The sequence below is a fragment of the Hoplias malabaricus genome, chromosome 16 (assembly GCF_029633855.1).
Source record: "Hoplias malabaricus isolate fHopMal1 chromosome 16, fHopMal1.hap1, whole genome shotgun sequence".
Classification (NCBI taxonomy): Eukaryota; Metazoa; Chordata; class Actinopteri; order Characiformes; family Erythrinidae; genus Hoplias; species Hoplias malabaricus.
Window position 1 is genome coordinate 1048668 of NC_089815.1, and position 16059 is coordinate 1064726.

Here is a 16059-nt window from a genome sequence, read left to right on the forward strand (position 1 = left end):
TGTTGACTTGGCTTGGCATTTTTCCCCTCTTACACCTAACAGCACTGAGTTATGATTTGTGAACATTCAGTTATGGCTCAGTGAGAGCCTCCCATGTTAAACTCTGGCTCAGTGGAGGCTCAGACGAATAAAGGACACGGTTTGGGTGATTGCAGCGTCTCTGGCGCTGTGACTGTGGGGCTGTCTTTAATTTGATTGCAGGCCGTCAATGGTGGGAGCAGTGGCAGACTGTCTGATTGCAACAGACCTGACTCTATTATGTGCATGTCCGTGTGTGTGTGTGTGTGTGTGTGTGTGTGTGTGTGTGTGTGTGTGAGAGAGAGAGAGAGAGAGAGAGAGAGAGAGAGAGATGGAAAGTGTGAAGGCTGTCACCTTCTTTCAAATTGTGCTGTACATTCTCTGCATTCCTGAACCCTAAGGGCTTTTATCCGGGCCCACATCCAGCTCCTCATTTCCTCGACTACACAACGTATGTAGCTTCACAGCAGACACTAAATCATTTATAATAACAGGTATTTTGCAAGTTGGATTCATGCCTTTAGGAGAAGACATGATATGACTGCAGGAACGGAGAGGACTGGGGGCTTCTGCTTTACATCAGGAGGACGGACCCTTCTTTGATGAACGAAGAAAGGCTTGGGGAACAGCTTGTGGTGGTGGGCTGCCAAAGCTTTGTCACAAGAAACAGAAGGAGGAGAAGCTTATCAGACATTAGACTGAAGAGAGAGCTTAGGGTCGTAACTCAGATCTCTGACTCCCTGTGAGATTGGTATAAATTCTTATGGAAAACGACTGAATACGATGTGAACGGAAGGCATTTGGAACATTGTTGTGATAGACGAGGTCAGGTTCTGATGTTGGCTGCTTGGCTCTGGATCACAAACACCACTCCCACTCGTCTCGGTATTGGAAGGCGATCATTCAGTGCAGAGAATACATTTCAGCTGATCCACAGCTCAATACTGGAGATTCACACCTGGCTTTACACCCCTTCAGCCCAGGCTTGGCTTTGGAGGATGGAGATTTGGCTTTTGTTCAGCTGCTTCTACAGCATCCTGTTTAGGTTCAGACTCAATGACTGGGTCCAGAAAGTAGCTGAATTCATTCACTAAGGGGGGTCCACTAATGTCAGTGTGTTCACAGGCATCTAATAATCTGATAACTGATCTGATCAGTCGCTTTCTCACTTCCTCTCTGTCTGTGGCGCTGCAGGTTGTGGGTTCGAGTAACGCTCCGGGTGACTGTCTGTGAGGAGTGTGGTGTGTTCTCTCTGTGTCTGTGTGGGTTTCCTCCGGGTGACTCTCTGTGAGGAGTGTGGTGTGTTCTCTCTGTTTCTGCGTGGGTTTCCTCCGGGTGACTCTCTGTGAGGAGTGTGGTGTGTTCTCTCTGTGTCTGTGTGGGTTTCCTCCGGGTGACTCTCTGTGAGGAGTGTGGTGTGTTCTCTCTGTGTCTGCGTGGGTTTCCTCCGGGTGCTCCGGTGTCCTCCCACGCTTCACACATTGGTAGGTGGATTGGAGCCTCAAAAGTGTCCATAGGTGTCAATGTGTGAGTGTGTGTCATTCCGGGTAGGCTCCGGATCCACCGCCGCCCTGAAGTGTATAAGCGCTTACAGACAATGAATGTATGAATCTCTTTTACTTTCTTCCTCTCTCCTGTATTTTTCTCCTTCTCATTTTACACCCCCCCCCCCCCTCTCTCTCTCTCCTTCATTCTGATTCTCTCCAGTTCTGGTTCATGATTAGATCATTTCCTCATTATGCATTAAAGCCTCATTCATTAGAATAAAAACAAAGTATTAAACAGTGTTAACCTCTAAGGCATGGCACAAAAATAGAATTAAAATAAACTAAGGATTCAGAGCTAATTATTCAGCAGTTCTGCAGAAAACAGGTTGGGTTTTTCTGGACTGAGAGAAGTGAGTGTAGTGAAGTTATCTGGAGCCACTGGCAGCTTCAGGGTGTCTAACAGGTCATAGTCAGTGTTTGATTAAAAAATGATGTTGGCACAGTTTCCAGTGAACTACTTTAATCTAAAAACTGTGGCAAAAATGCACATAATTCGAACAGTTTTCCAATGTCTTCCAGTGTTTGGTCGTGTAAACAGACAGAGGCTGTTCCACACTGGACACAACTGGACGGGTGAAAAAGCAAAACATTTCGTCGTCATTCTTGCAGCATCACAACAGTACCCTCCAGACCCGATGTGTTATTTTGGCTGTGTTGTTCCCGGTTCAGGTTTCTCTGCTGGGACACAGCAGATCCGTCACACTTGGTTGTCTCCATGACGACGGCAGAGATAACAGTGATTGCAGAGGTTTGCAGAAATCAAATATAATGCCACCGTTTTCACCGTCTGAAAAACTGCATCTGTTGTGAAAGACATCATCAGGATAAAAGTCAGAGATTGAATAAACTGAACTCAGTGTTTAACATCCTCAACATTGTATTCTACAAACTTTATGATGGTATTTGGTGTAAGGATTTGTAGCAAATGTAGTTGTTTAGACAAGACGTTAGCGTGATGCTAATTGACTGCATGTGAATTAAGCTTCTCAGTTAATCAGATTTCTTCCATCTAGCCACAGAAAAGCTTAAAAATCCCCTAAAAATCCCAGATTCTTAGCAGAAACATGAATTTAAAGCTCCTTTTCGCTGCTTAGATTCAGCTGAAAAATTCACAAAATGCAGACGAGGTTGTACCGCAGCGTTCGGTGGGAGGCGGAACATTTCAATTTATGATTTTTCTGGAATCTGTCAAAACGGATAAATCAGAGCTGCTTATGATGTTTTAGCCAAATCTGCCTCAAATTACACACACCCCTCAGCTTCATTAGCGCTAGTTAGCTGTCATTAGCCATGCAGTTGTTATGCTAATGCAGCCACGCCATCTCGAGTGGTGTGTTAATATTGTTTCCAGTTTTATATATTTCTTCATATGTTCTGATACCCTCACATTCTCCAGATTTTGGACCTAGTGAGATTTCATCATCTCCCCTTTTTTTAGTTTCATCACTCTTTAATTTCTCTCTTTCTTTCTCGGCTTTGAGTCTGAACTTTCGTAGCTTGGGGGACTCTCAGGGTTTGATTTTTTTTTTTTCTTCTGTATTTCATAATGAGAGCGTTTTCGTGTCAGTTTTCTCGCCGTTTCTGTCTGTCTGTCGGTTTCATCACTGGGAGAGAGATTAAAGAAAGGAAAAAGGTGGATTCCTTCCTTCCTCTCCCAGATAAACTGATAGCCTCCTTATTCTGCGTCTTATCTACAAAGAGAAAGAGCTTTTTCACTCTGCTCTCGACAGTGGCAGGAATAAAAGAGGCTGCCTTCAGCCCGGCCTGACAGGTGGAAGCCTTTACTCTTCAGCAAAAAAATAATCTCACTCCGGTACACACACACACACACACACACACACACACACAGAGTCATATATTTCTGTCTGTATGTGTCACTCCGTGTAGCCTGAGAGAGACAAACTAAATATCAGACAGATTGAAGACGTCTCCACAGTGTGTGTGTGTGTGTGTGTGTGTGTGTGACTCAGTGAGCTAAAACCTTACCCACGACTCAATGTAAACACAAAACAATGTTTCAAATTGAATAATTCAGTTACATAGAGACATCATCCAATGTGAGATGACGACTAGATGCTATGGGTCTGAAAGGACGTGGAGCTTCAAAGAAGTCTGCACTAAAAAAACAGACCAGCTTCCGGTGGTTCTCTGAAGTGTGGGCTGGCCGCCCCAGAGCCCAGATCTCCAAATTAATTCAACCAAGATCTGAGACTGAATTTGTGGGTGGAGGTATGTTTTCCTGCAGGCTGTGTGTGTGTGTGTGTGTGTGTGTGTGTGTGTGAAGGTAGGCTGCTTGTAATAAATATACCTATATAGCATTGGTGCTGGGGGCTTCCCTTTCATTCCCAGAAAACACATGTATTTTTCATTTTTCATTTCTATTATTTCATTAGAAAGTTGGGAGGGTTTTAATACACCACACTCACATAATGTGACATGATGTACTGCCTGCTTTCCAGCAAATCTATCAGTGTGACACAAATGGCCTTAGCGTCCTCATCAGCGTGTGATGTATAGCTCAAATCATCCTGATGAAAGGATAGATTCAAGGTTTTTGTAATTATCTTTCACCTGAGTTTCCTTGATTGCCTTTAAAACTTGGGGACTTTTATTTTGTGATAGATTCTTCAGAGCAGGCCGTAAACGTTGGACAAATCAGAACAAACATCTGTTGATAATATTGACTTCTGCTAGCACCCCTCTAGGACTTAGTCTCTGTCGAAGAACATGTTTTACTTTACTTCATCATTTAAAAGCAGCAACAGCGTTTCATATGCAATGAACCAATAGAAATGCTCCAAAATTACTTGGAATAAAATATTACGACCATAACTGTTTGCAGAGTGTGGAAGCCTGTTTCCACCGAGTAAAATAATAATTAAAAAATGCACTGATTGTTTTTCTTTAATATGTAAGTTTCTATCTCAATATTTCGAAATACTATCTCTTTGTTTTGAGTCAAAATATTGAGATAGTTTACTGTTTCAACATATTGACTTAGTGTCTCAAAACAATGAGATACAATGAGCAATTTACATATAAATGGGGAAGAAAATGGTGCCTTGGTTTATTATTATTGTATAGTGCTACGTTAGCTTAGCGAGTTATGAAGCTAATACTGGGGAACATGAACATTGCTTGTGTTTTGGGGGCGTGTCTACGTGTGGGCTGGGGTTTGCATTGCCACCCAGAGAAAACATCCACAGATATTTATATATGTTTATACAGGGGTTGATCCGTTCCTACGTCGTGTCGTAAACCGATTTTCGGTGTAAGTCGGAATAAATACTGTACATAATTAACATACTGTAAGCACTGATCCTATCCTAACACCTATCCTCCTCGGTCCTGAGCCGCGTAACCGTGTATTCTTCCGCCGCGCACTTCAAACACGAAGTTCACGTTACGACGTTTACGACACAAAACCACGTAAGTCCAAACAAGGCTTTATACGGTAAATGGGAGATGTGTCGCAACCACGAAACATCGTAACTCGGGACTGACGTAACCCGAGGACCTCCTGTATATCATTTTATTTTATAGATATTTTTATATCTCTTATTCATAGAAGAGAGAGAGGGTGAGGCTTCCCTCTGTAGTTTTATACTTAATTCCCATCAAAAAATCAACATCTGGTTTCATTTGTTTTGGTCCCAGACCCTGTTCCTGAGGCTGTGTGTCCTCCATCCCCTTTTACATACCTTACATCAGCCAAAGTGTAATTGTTGTCACCCAAAAGTAATCCACATTCTCACCCAAAGATGACATCTATGTTAATGCTGCAGTTTTACAGTGACTCCTTCTGTAATGACCCCTGTTTTCAATTCCTAATCCCTGACTGAGGTCACACTTCGGCTCCTGTTCTGTCGCTGAGGGACCTGGTATCGCCAGAAGAGCAGCAATGACATTAGCAATGAATTTGATCTGGAACATCAGACATCTGTCCTGCTCCTGAGGGCCTAACCAATGAGAAAGCTCGCTTGGCTGGATACTACAGAGAGCTTTTCTCTATTTTAACCCATTCTTTTCTGACCAAAGCTTAGAAATAATACACAGCAGGACTCAGTGTTTACCAAAGATAAAAGTCTAAAGGTGCACTTAACATCACAGACATGTTTTGTTAGTTCCTGGAAACCATTAAAGCTTCTCTGAAGGCTTCCCAACTCCTGATGGTTGTGACACCAGTGTGATGTGTAGGAGAAGTTGTTTGTTAGAAAGTACACGCTTGTTGTTTTTAGACCAGCTTTGACTCCATCCAACTCTGGGAGTGTGTTTTGGATCGATTCCTTTTATAAACCTGTCAGTCACGTCATAGAAAGTAACACACGATGGACAGATGTTGATGTGCCTTTGGAGTGAGATTTTTAGAGTCCAGGTATTCAGAAACATGCAGGTGGTCTTACTCTCTGCAGACAAACACCGCAGGCTGATTGACAAACTATTTCAGAAGCTGCTTTGAAAAGCTGAACCCGACTGAAAAAAGGACACAAAGCAGTGTTTGAACTTCTCTCTTCGGTGTAGTTCCTTAAAGAACTGATAAGGACGTTTCCCGACGTGTCGCTGGATCGTTTGGCTGGACTTGGGGGATTTATTATTGGGCTGTCTTTAGGAAAAGTGCTTATTTTTTTCACAAATACGGCATAAATACGCTCAGCTCAAAAAGAACAAAGGCTTACGTGGCTGGTTTCTGTTCAGCGTCCTCAAAGAACTGGAATGTTATAAGGTTTTGTGTTTGATTGTGGCCTACAGGACGCTCATCTTTAATCCAGCACTGGCTCCTATCCATATCTTCTGCGAGCACCACCTGTTGCTTTAAGGATAAAAAATTAATTTTCTTGGCAGGCCTGCTGCTCTGTATTAGTTCGTCGATGGGCCGATGCAGCGTGTGAGGAATTTCAAACACCTCCCTTTCTTCTAGACACTCCTTGTTCCACAAAAACCTCAGTGGAGCTGTGTGTGCCGGTCTCGTGTCTAACACAGCACCGAGGGGGAACCCATGGACACGGCTGTTGTTGTTACCCGTGTTCCAGCTCCTATCGCTGCGCAATCTCCAGAAAACCACACACACACACACTTTCTCCACGCCTCTTATCTCCAAACAGTTTTGCAGGAGCCCCCTGTCAGAGACCCGTCTTTGTTGTTCACGCCTGGATGAAGAGGCATGTGAAGAATGTCACACCTGGCTGAAACGCATGTCTCAAATCCTTGCCCTAATAACATACACTTACCTGTGCACTCTTGTGTTGTGCTTGTACAGCCATTTTTCAACACCTGTGGAAAGCCTCTTACTTGGCCACTTTATTGGAAACCCCACAGTTACTGTGTGTGCGCACAACGTCCTCTAGCGCTTCATTGGTGGTCACTTATTGAGCAAAGAGCTGCTTTTATCTGGAGATTTTATGGATTGTTTGGCACTCGTTGGACCATTGGACCGTGTGTGTGTGTGTGTGTGTTCCAGTCAATAACTGTGTGTACAGATAAGGATAGTGTTCCCAATAAAGCAGCGAGCAAGTATAAGCACCAGGAGGGATGTTTCTGTTAAAGTGGCCAGTAAGTACATGGCATAAGCTGATCAGCCACAAGATTAAAACCACTGATATTGACCCCCCCAGAATAAAACCACGGTGTATAATAAATACTCCGCTACAGTGTTGATCAGAATGAAACCAGATCCTGAGTCTTTGGAGGAAAAAAAAAGGTTGAGAAGCTGCAGAAACTCCAGAGTGAGGCGAAGCTCCATGGGCCTGCTCCCTCTCTGACCTCTGGAGATATTTGAGGCTGGAGGTGAGGTGCTGTGTTGGCAGTGTGTTGGCTTTCTCTGACTGCCTCGGTCAGCACTCTGCTGTGTCCCAGTCTTGACCGGATTAGCTCTGTCTGCGGGGAGCGGCAAAAAATAGCTGTTTCAACACCGACGATGTCCGAAAGCTCTGGTTCCCTTCTGCTTCCGGAGAGCACAGCTCACTTTACTGAGAACTCACAAAGAACTCACACACACACACACACACACACACACAAATACACCTCTGATGAATAGCCATGGACTTTCGGTCTCAGTTTTCCACGCCACACTCCTCCGTGTCACCGAGCTTCTGACAGACGAGATGAAGTGGGCAGAGGTCACACTCAGCCATTCCTCCAGTGGACGCTGCTGCTGTGGGGGTCACCATTGTGGGGGGCAGTTAAAGCGATAGTTCAGCGAAAAATGAAGCGCAGCATTTCACCCTCTCCTCAGTCGGTCGAGACGGGTTTGGTGTTTGAAAATGGTTTATTTAGTGCTGGGCTAGAGCTATGAATTCGACTCGTGTTACAGCTGTTGGCGAATGCAGGGTTAAGAGTCTAACCCCGGGACTCTTATTGGTGTAGCATGGAGAACTTACCTGAGCAGGGAATTGAGCCTGGGTCTTTGACATAGAAGGCATTTGTATCTACTAAATCTACACCAACCCTATGCCATTTTCTGTTGCATTTATGCCACTATCGACTCAGAAGCAGACGTCCAGAGAAACAGGAGACAGGAGCTGGTAATCGGTATAGAGAGCTATGCTTTAAAGCATTTTATCTTATAGATTAAAAACCATTGTGGTGCTCCACTGAGCTCTAATAGAGAGAAAAGAGTCTCTGTTGCTGCTACTCTGGGCTCAGCACTGCAGAAACTAACCTGTGTAACTCCACCCCTCTCTCATCCTCTCCCTTGGTTTCAGGACTCTGTGTAAAAGTGAATTACATTCTGAAACTGTAGGGGGAGCCCAGGAGCAAAAATACCAATACCGAAATGCATGTGAGAAACAGCGCCCCTTGTGGTGCAGTTCATAACAGTGAGTGAGTGAGTGAGGAACCAGTTGCATATTAGTAACAGAATTATAACTGTAACTTTGAGTCTTTAAGCTTTATCTCAATTTGAAGATTCTAAGCAACTCTGTTGGAGACATGAGTGCCCCCTTGTGGAGGACCCTAAATGTGAGTGAGTATGTGAGACATAGAACAATGCTCTCTCATCCTGTACAGCAGATAGTGTACAACCTTTGCCTCCTGGGCTTCTGCACAGCACTTCACCAGTGTTAAATCAACGCTGAGAACGTTGCAGTGTTAAAGTTTAACACTCAAAGTGTCAGTGAGAGGTGCAGCTGTCTGAGCATTGTTCCCATCATCGGTTCCTGTCCCTGGTGATGTCTCAGCTGTCCGAGGGCAGGAGTCCACGAGCACAGCAGTCCTTAGAGAATAGAGCGAGACGGCTCTTCCTCTGTCAGCTGCCATAAAAGATGTGGAGTAAGTGGAAAAAACTGTGTAAATTTAACTTCACGCCGAACTGTTGCTTTAAGAGAAGCTCCGTCACATCAGCGACTTTCTCCTCCGTTTTCTTTCAGACATATGGAACATTCCTGAGGCCGGTGTTTTTCTTCCTCTTTCAGACCCACGCCTCTAGGCCTGAGGGAAGTGGGCTGTAATCTGCTGAGCCCTTCCTCAGCCTTGCTCTTTTGGAGCTCCTTGTAATGACATGCTGAAGCCGACCGCTCTGTATTTAGACATTAATTGAGGTTTTCTGTCAGCGCAGCTTCAGGTTTTTCCAGGTTTTTCTGAGTGCAGCACAGTCAGGTCCAGGTCAGAGGAGGAACCAGATACAAACAAACTCTTTCAACACTGCACAAATGATGTATTAGTGAGGGAAACCATTTACAGCACATTCTCCATGGACCTGTTTCTATAGCGAACTGGTGCTTCTAAATAGAGCAATCATTTCTTTAATAAAGGACCTTTGAGGAACCCTTGCATACAGTTACAGCTTCAAAATCACTGAGATGCTCCACTGGGCTGTAATAAGCAGAATAGGGCCTCTGTCATAGCTACCCCATGCTCAGCACTGCAGAAATGGCACTATGGAACTTTTGAAGGAGGGTAGGAAGCGCCCCCCACCATTGATTTCTGTACATTCATTCATTCATTCATTTATTGTCTGTAACCATTACCCAGTTCACAGAGAGAACACACCACACTCCTAACAGACAGTCACCCAGAGGAAACCCATGCAAACACAGGGAGAACACACCACACTCCTCACAGTCACCCGGAGGAAACCCACGCAGACACAGGGAGAACACACCACACTCCTCACATACAGTCACTCGGAGGAAACCCACGCAGACACAGAGAGAACACACCACACTCCTCACAGACAGTCACCCGGAGGAAACCCACACAGACACAGAGAGAACACACCACACTCCTCACAGACAGTCACCCGGAGGAAACCCACGCAGACACAGGGAGAACACACCACACTCCTCACAGACAGTCACCCGGTGGAAACCCACACAGACACAGGGAGAACACACCACACTCCTCACAGACAGTCACCCGGAGGAAACCCACGCAGACACAGGGAGAACACACCACACTCCTCACAGACAGTCACCCGGAGGAAACCCACGCAGACACAGGGAGAACACACCACACTCCTCACAGACAGTCACCCGGAGGAAACCCACACAGACACAGGGAGAACACACCACACTCCTCACAGACAGTCACCCGGAGGAAACCCACACAGACACAGAGAGAACACACCACACTCCTCACAGACAGTCACCCGGAGGAAACCCACGCAGACACAGGGAGAACACACCACACTCCTCACAGACAGTCACCCGGAGGAAACCCACGCAGACACAGGGAGAACACACCACACTCCTCACAGACAGTCACCCGGAGGAAACCCACGCAGACACAGGGAGAACACACCACACTCCTCACAGACAGTCACCCGGAGGAAACCCACGCAGACACAGGGAGAACACACCACACTCCTCACAGACAGTCACCCGGAGGAAACCCACGCAGACACAGGGAGAACACACCACACTCCTCACAGACAGTCACCCGGAGGAAACCCACGCAGACACAGGGAGAACACACCACACTCCTCACAGACAGTCACCCGGAGGAAACCCACGCAGACACAGGGAGAACACACCACACTCCTCACAGACAGTCACCCGGAGGAAACCCACGCAGACACAGGGAGAACACACCACACTCCTCACAGACAGTCACCCGGAGGAAACCCACACAGACACAGGGAGAATACACCACACTCCTCACAGACAGTCACCCGGAGGACACACCAAACTTATTATTTACCCTTACTGTAGTGTCAGAGTTTTTAATTCATCAGTATTTTGCAGATCTGATCAGAATTAGATCAGTTTTAAAATGACTAAAATTGCCTATCAATAATGTTGTTAAATATATGAATATAAGAAATCAAATTAGAGCTACATTTTAATGATTTCACTCGTCATGTGGGGAGGAAAAATAGAACACAAACATATCCATTTATTTAAATTCAGCTTCTGTGATGGAGTTCAGAGGCTCCCTGAGTGTTTACAAGTCTGCTGAGCTTGTGAAACAGCTCATAACTTCTCGCCGAGGCCATTCTCGCTCTTGTAAAACACACGGGCGCGTGTTCAAAACAGACACTTCCCATTTAAATGAACTGGCGGCAGGAATCCAGAAACTTGGCTTAGTACTTTATTTGGACGACTAAATAGAAATAGCACGGATAAAACTGTCAAATTGAATATCTACATAAATGCCCAGACCCCTGGATGATGCCCTAGCCATCCGTAAGCAGGAGTCCAAACCAGCGTCTGAGAACAGAACCTGCGTTTCTGGCTCTGGATTTTGTCTCTGTTTGTTCTGGACGGTGCTGGACAGATACAGAGAGGTCAGCTTCAATGGAGAATGTTGAAATGAGGTTATCAGGCCGGACGGAGGAGAGGGTCAGCGTTTTTTTTTCTCCGAGGAGATATCCAGGCTCAACCACATGGGAGATATCCGGGAGAGAAGGAGATAGCACAGCACGGCGAAGGCGAATCCCAAGAGCCCCGGCTTTTATCAGGCTCCTGCTGTGTCGAGGGTGATGTAATGTGGGAGAATCTCAGTGTGAGATTTTTGACGAGGGCACGTTCAGTGAAGCGTTGGGTCGGATGCGTGGAGCGAGGGAAAGTGGCCGAGAGCTTTCTTGGCTGGACGTCGAGCTTCGAGATATGTGCAGTGAACATGCGCTCACATGCCACAGTTCAGTAATTCTCAGTGGGAAATGGGGAGGATGTTCATTCTGCCACAAATTTAGCCTCAGACAGTTTGAGGGTGGGGATCAGCGAAGCCCTGGAGCTCAGGTTCGAACCGCAGACTGTAATTGGATGGAAATCGGAATGGTTTTCCAGTACAATCTTTGTGAAATCTGTTTAAATATTCAATACATCTCTGAGAGATAAACAACCTGTGAACAGTCCATTTCCACACTCTCCTGTAGTTTGAGTTGTTGTTGTTGTTGACATTGTTGTGTATTGACGCAGGCTGCACGTACTTCCTCTCTCCTAATGCTTTTTAAATGACCACCAACAGACCCTAGAGCTTTTCAAATGACCCTAACACACTGTCTATACTGCCAACCATTTTGAAGCTATAATTGTAATGAACAATGCTACCTAGTGTTACTTTGAGAAGAAACCTGTACTGTGTTTGATTTCAGGGCGGTGTTTTGAGTGTTACTACCGTCCTTGTTTTATTGAGGATGGATTTAGGGCCCTCCCCCTGGCCTCAGTCAGTAAGACTGTTGTTCGTGTGAATCCTCTTCGGTTGTTCCCTGCTATTTGACTCTGGGGAAATGTCCTCCCTCAGTGCATCAGTAAACTCTGAGAGGGAGTTTGCCCTCCACTCTCCCAGAATTTCACCACGCTATTCTGCTAAATGAGGCAAGATAGGAGCTCATCTGATGGACGAGAGAGAGAGAGGTGATTAGTATCATTGCTTTCTCCAGGCTTGCACGCCCTTGTGCAATAACCGCATCATCAATTCACCTGTGAAGCAGCCAGTGTTATTTACTGTATGGGCTGCGTATGCAAATGTGTGTGTGTGTTTTTTTTTTTTTTGCCTGTTGATTTGTTTTCTCTCTTCTCTCGTTCTTTTCGCCTGGACAGAGGCGTGTGTTCTCTGACCTGCAGACTCATGCCTTTCAGCAAAAGATAAGCAACATGTGACTGGATTCACATGCCTGTGGAACAGTGTGTGTGTGTGTGTGTGTGTGTGTGTGTGTGATTGTTTGTTTGTATGGGGATAGTATGTGGAGAAATAGTGTTTTTCTACATTTTCTGGATGAAATGCACTTTTAAAAATCGATGTAATGATAATAAAATAATACATTATATTTATTGCATATTTACAGTTTATGGTGTCAATACAGAGCAAGGGTTTGTCATTGTATCATCTTACTTTTTTATATGAACACAAATGAACCCAGATGTTTTATAAAAACAAACATGGAGTGTGTTGTTGGTTGTTTGCTGATTGTTCATTTGTTTACTCTTCTTTCTGTTTTGCAGGACAGCAGTTCAACACGACTCTGATACGGGAGTGCTGAAGACAGTGTGTGTGTGTGTGTGTGTGTGTGTGTGTGTGTCCTCAGGGCAGGGTCTGTTTTTCTGACCCAAACATCTTAGCTCCAGGGAACCGTTTACACCTGCTCCTTCACTAAATGGCCACATATATTTGTATGTGTGTGTGTGTGTGTGTGTGTGTGTGTGTGTGTGTGTGTGTGTGTGTCCTCTTCAGAAATGTACTGGAGGTTTGCAGAGAACCCAAATAAACTCACTGTTAAATCATCCCAATAAACGTCTCTACTTATTGATGCTTTTAGTCACTAATAATGAACATGTGTGTGTGTGTGTGTGTGTGTGTGTTCACATAATGTATCAGATACTCTTATATAAATAAATCTTTACCTCTTGGATCTGTAGAAAAGAACTGTTAAACACACACCTTCTGACATTTTCCAGCTGTGCGTGTTATTGATGAGGTGATTGATTTCTGAAGGCAAACGATCAATAAGTGTTCATCAGTTTGTCCCACGTCTGAGCCTTTTCACATAATACAAAGGTCTTGTTGTGCTCAAGGTGGCCACAAATCCAAGAAACACCTCCAAATCCAAGAAATGTACATGTGAAAAAAGGTAAAGACTTTATAGAAGAGCAGAAGCTTCTCATAGAGTTTTCAGATGCTATTTCAACCAATCAGAAGGTGTGTTCAGAGCTGATTCACCCAGCGCAGGGTCAGTAATCCTGACTGGAAGAGGTAGTACAAGTTGACGAAGACTAAACTACAGGCCTTGACAGTGAAATGTAATAAAGAAATAGCTTTGATTCACATACACTACAGTGCAATGCAAACTAGCCCCGTATCCAAGGAACACGGCGGCCAAGTTGACCCCAGATTAAAGAGCACAGAGCTGAGTGAAAGTGTGCAGAGCGTATGTAAACCAGGACCAGCAGTGTCACGTCGTAAATAATAGGCAGTCTATTACAAAGAAGAGGGTAATGGCGTATTGTACTTGGATCTTAATGAAGGGTCCTGGAGTGGTGGATGTGCACAGAGAATATAGGAGGCTTTCTGCGGGAAGGAGCCGAGTTACTGGACAGTAGAACTAATGGCATCTGAACGGCGAGTAGCCGGGGGTTGTTATGCACCTCAGACCAATTCTTCAGAACAGCAATGTTATTGGAAAACACGGCTGAAAAGTGAAAACAGTCTCGGGAGTTGGCAGGAATCTGATTTTAAGCTGGAGAAAATGAGCACGGCTCTTAGCGGGAAGAGCTCTAAATGCCTTTAGCTTGCTTTAGCAAAGCTGAGCCCCGCACAGAGCCGCGTACTTTTCACCTAATTGCCACCTGCTGCACAGAAAGCCGGCTACTTTTCTCCAGCTTTTTAATTTGTTCTAAGAAGCAGCCGCTGAAATGAAGGCCCTTCTGACTCCTCAACCTGTAATTTCCTCATCCAGTCCCTTGGCCCTCGTTCCATTCGGAGACGAGATATTGGAGGCACCGAGTTAGTAGCGAGGCGCCCCCCGTGCGGCCTTCTCCAGGCTTCAAAGGCTCAGTTCTGCTCCCTTTGTGCGGATATGAATATTTCTGTACGGAACGAGATAACCGTCGCTGCCCACGTACAGCGATCACGTCCAAACACAGGGAAGAAATGTGGTGTTTAAAGGACAGAGTCGTTACCTGTACGTCACCTTTGGGTGGGCATTTGGAATATTTGGGAAGACAGTAACGAAGTAGTAGTTTATATTTTAGAACGGAGAGATGACAACATTTTACATTTTAGAACTGGGCGTGCCGATGACTTCTCTGGACTAGCACTATCCATCCCAACTTAGACACACCACTGTCACGGGAACGTAGTGTAACATTTGGGTTAATTCAGATGCATGTAGTCAATTTTAAGTAGAAATATTGTATGAAAAATACATTTAACAAATATTAAATTAATTGTCAGTGAATGTGAGAGTGTGAGACACCCTGCGAAGGACTGGCGCCCCCTCCAGGGTGTGTTCCTGCCATGCGCCCAGAACTGAATAATGAGTGATATATAATAATAAGACAATTAATAAAAAAAATAATAAATAGTGATTAAAAAATAAATCTTTTCAACGTGGGCTGTGACTTTTGCACAACTCTCAAAAAAAAAAGAAAACAATGTCTTGTTCCTATCTTTTGTTGAACCACGATATAATGACATCACACCCTTGAACATTAACCTGTGCGTTAAGCAACACAACCACTAGAGGGTGCAGCTCAGACTCAGTCTCAGACAACAACAAACAAGGCAGTGTAGAAGGAGACGGTCAGTGTGTGGAGCTTATTTTTCACTAATATCACAATGAGAACAATGAGACTGTGGCCCCAACATCAAGCATCAGGGCCTTACACTTTCAGCTCTTTAGCTCTTTAGTTCTTTAGTTCTTTACCATGCGTTCACTTCGCAATGTAACTGGATGCGTATGACCATCAGAATGTGTTCTGTACCTAACAGACTGTGTCCAACAATAACATCCACACAGGGCTCCCATTTCCACCTGCTCCTCGATTATACCATCCCCAGTGTGGACATGCACCTGCGCTCAGCTTCTCTAGGGGCAGATATTTACCAACTAAAGGCCTCTCTGAATGGATTCCTGACCATAATATGCTAAATAAGAGAGGCTTAACCCCTTCCAAGGCCTTGGACAGTAAAGTCAAGCTTTTACCTCGGCCTATGTCCATCCATCCATTGTCTGTAAGGGAGGGAGAACACACCACACTCCTCACAGACAGTCACCCGGAGGAAACCCACGCAGACACAGAGAGAACACACCACACTCCTCACAGACATTCACCTGGAGGAAACCCACGCAGACACAGAGAGAACACACCACACTCCTCACAGTCAGTCACCCAGAGCGGGAATCGAATCCACAACCTCCAGGTCCCTGGAGCTGTGTGACTGCGACACCTACCTGCTGCGCCACCGTGCCGCCCCTCGACCTATGTGTCTTACGCAATATCTTTACATAACCTTAGTTAAACAAGCGAGCTATTATTAGCTTGGTCTCTCTCTTCTCTCCTCCCTGTTGAATTCTTTGATCCTTTTAGGATCTTAAAAATCATACCGAGTCGCTCCT

The 16059-nt window shown here is 45.1% G+C and overlaps 1 protein-coding gene across 1 annotated transcript in view; it reads left to right on the forward strand.

Annotated features, from left to right (window-relative positions):
- cemip (cell migration inducing hyaluronidase 1) overlaps nucleotides 1–16059 on the forward strand; it is a 137120-nt gene that overhangs the window by 48568 nt on the left and 72493 nt on the right.